Here is a 3,298-nt window from a genome sequence, read left to right on the forward strand (position 1 = left end):
GTATTTCATTTTATTTCATCTTGCACCCATTATTCATTATATCTTGATTTATTTAATAATTATAATTCTCAGGAAAATGTTTTAGATCCTGCAAATTTGTATTATGGTGAATGAGAATGTAATCAAGAGCAAAATGACATTAATGGAATATTTGTTTTCTTCTCAAATTAAAATTTCTCCATCTTTTAGATGGGAGGAGGAAATTTTTGTAACAAATACATTTTCCAAAGAATTTTATGATGATTCATTTTCTTTTCCAATCAGTGAAGAGTCTTATTATTTAGATAATCAACATGGTGAAATAGAAATTTGTAATCAATGAAATAATGTTAATGGCTATCATTCTACTAATAACGATTTATCTGATATATTGAAGGATGACATTGCATATGTTGGCATTATGATTCTGGTGTCGTACTTGATGGAAACTCACTCAAGTGGCTAAACTCTGTTCAGGCTCTCAAAATGATGAAAATTACGAGGTTCGCAGGTGAATGGTTCAAAAGGTGCGGACCTGCAGGTTCGTCGTTCATGAAGTGCGGTCATACTCGCAGGTTACCCGTTCAGAAAGTGCGGTCCCCTAATTCACTCACTTCAAGGCAGAGAAGTGCGCTCACGTGGGGTTTCTTATGTTTGGCCCGTGGTATTTAGCCCGTCGTTCATGATCCTATGGTTTCAGCCCGTGGTATAGGATCTAATTTAGCCCCGGTTTGGATCCCTTGTATTGGTTATTGATGGTTTTGTCCCATGGTGTGAATAAGGACTTGACTATAAATAGGGAAGGAGATCTCTTGGCTGAGACATCTTTGAAAGTTGAATATCTTAAGATCTGAATTTTGGGTTATCAGTTTTAAAAGCTAGATCTAAATCAAGGTAAAATTTAAAGGCGAATCTATTGCTAAGTCGTGATCTCTCGGGCGCATGATCAGATCTGTGGATCTGACTGTTTGTGGTACATTGGAGGACTGTTAATTTGGCCCTAATCAGAGGTTCGCAGGCGATCTACAACGTGAGTGTGGGGGTACGCAGTACAGAAGAGGGCGCAGTGCGGGTATACGCAGCGCAGCTGAAGGCACAGTGCGGGGTACGCAGTACAGAAGAAGACGAAGTGCGGGTATACGCAGCGCAGCTAAAGGCACAGTGCGGGGTACGCAGTACAGAAGAAGACGAAGTGCGGGTATACGCAGCGCAGCTGAAGGTGAAGTGCGGGTATCCGCAGGCTTATTTTGGTGAAGTTGCGGACCTGTTTTGAAATATTTGTTGGCTGCCTGTTTTCTATTTGCTGCTGTGATTTGGGTTTAGGTTACTGTTGATTTTCTGTTTACAGCATTCTGAGAAGTTTGGGGTGGCTCATTGGTTTGATTGTATAAGGGGATTGGTTGATTCACATGTACTTGATGTTTATTTGATGTTTAATGAGAAGTGGTCCTTGAAAGAAAAGAAGTAGGGGGTTGTAGCTCCCTTCCAGGGGAGACTGGAAAACGAGAGAGAGTTGTAGCTCTTTGCAGGTTGCAGCCTGCGTACTGGTAAAGGACTGCACCAGTACAAAATCATTGTAAAAGGAGTTTCTAATTGAAAGAAGATAGAGACATATTGCAGCAGGTGGTTTTCACCCACATTGGGTTTCCACCTTATATCTGGTGTTCTTTGGTGTGACTATCTGTTTTTCTTGTTCATGCTCATTATTTTATGGTACTGACATACAATATCTGAAGAATAATTTCAAAGTATAAATATATTGAAAAGAATTTGTTAATACTGATTCACCCCCCCTCTCAGTATTATTTCCAACAATTGGTATCAGAGCCAGTCCTTCTGAAGGAGCTTGATCGCTTGAAGGAAGATCTATCATCATGAGCAACTACGAGAGGGAAGCATCAATCAGGCCACCGATTTTTGATGGGACAAACTTCGTATATTGGAAGGTAAGAGTTACTTCCTATCTTCAATCTTTGGGTACAGAAGTCTGGGACATCATAGAAACAGGGTATACTTTTCCATCAACTACTCCTATAGATCCAGTTGAGAAGAAGAAATATGAAACAAATTCAAAGGCGGTCAATACTCTTCTAGGATGTCTATCTCAATCAGAATTTGTGAAAGTTATGCAGTATAAATCCGCAAAAGAAATATGGGACAAGATTGTTCTGAGCTATGAAGGAGATGATCAAGTAAAACGTGCAAAACTTCAAACCCTCAGGATTCAGTATGAAAATCTCAAGATGTATAATGATGAAAGTGTGGCTAACTATTTTCTTCGTGTGGATGAGATTGTTAATTGTATGAAAAATTTGGGTGAAGAAATAAAAGAGGCTGTTGTGGTTGAAAAAGTTCTAAGATCTTTGTCACCTAAGTTTGAATCTAAAGTTTCTGCTATAGAAGAAAAGGAGAATCTACAACATCTTAAAATGTCACAACTGCATGGAATTCTAACTGCTTATGAAATGAGGAAAGGAGGTCCATCTGACAGGAGAGAAGCTGCCTTCAAGGCTTCAGGCAAAGGAGAGTACTATGAATCAAGACATGGGTCAGAAGAAGAAGAAGAATCAAATTTTGTCAGAAATCTTCAACGGGGTGCTGGACGGTTCAGAGGTAAGTTGCCCTTCAAATGCTTTGCTTGTGGAAGAGTAGGTCACTATGCTGCCAAATGTCCTCATAAGGATAAGATCGACAAGGGAAAGGAACCTATTAGATGGAACAAGAAACAGAATGCAAATAAGAAAAGCTACTACACTCATGAAGACAGTGATGGTCTATCAAATAGTGATGAAGATGAACGAGGTAATGACTATAAACTTTTAATGGCCTTTGAAGATGACGATTACATGGATGCTATAGATGTGGATAGCTTTTATGAAGAAATTTCTAGACTCAAGACATGTATAGAAGAAAAGAATGTGATCATTGATACTCTACAATTTCAAATTGATGAAAAAGAAAAATTTCTTGAAAAGTTAGAATGTGAAATTGTTTTCCTTAGAAAAGAAATTGAGAAAACAAAGGCTATTAATCTTAAGTTTGTCAAAGGATCTAAAACTCTGGATGAGATCATCAATGTACAGCGTTCTCCACTAAACAAGACAGGTCTGGGCTATAATGGAGAAACATCTCAAGCATCCACCTCAAAGAGTTATCTTGATGCAGCAAGAAGGAATGAACAAAAGCACAATGGAGATCACCAGGTAAAGCAGGGACGAATTACATCAAGAACAAACAAAGACTATCAGGTAAACCAGGGGCAATCCGTTTTAAGGGTGAACAAAAGCTACAACCAGCCACAAGTAAAATCTTCTCAATA

Source organism: Pinus tabuliformis, chromosome 1_1 (assembly GCF_031772625.1).
Source record: "Pinus tabuliformis cultivar Carrire ecotype Pingquan chromosome 1_1, CPIR1, whole genome shotgun sequence".
NCBI classification, from domain to species: Eukaryota; Viridiplantae; Streptophyta; class Pinopsida; order Pinales; family Pinaceae; genus Pinus; species Pinus tabuliformis.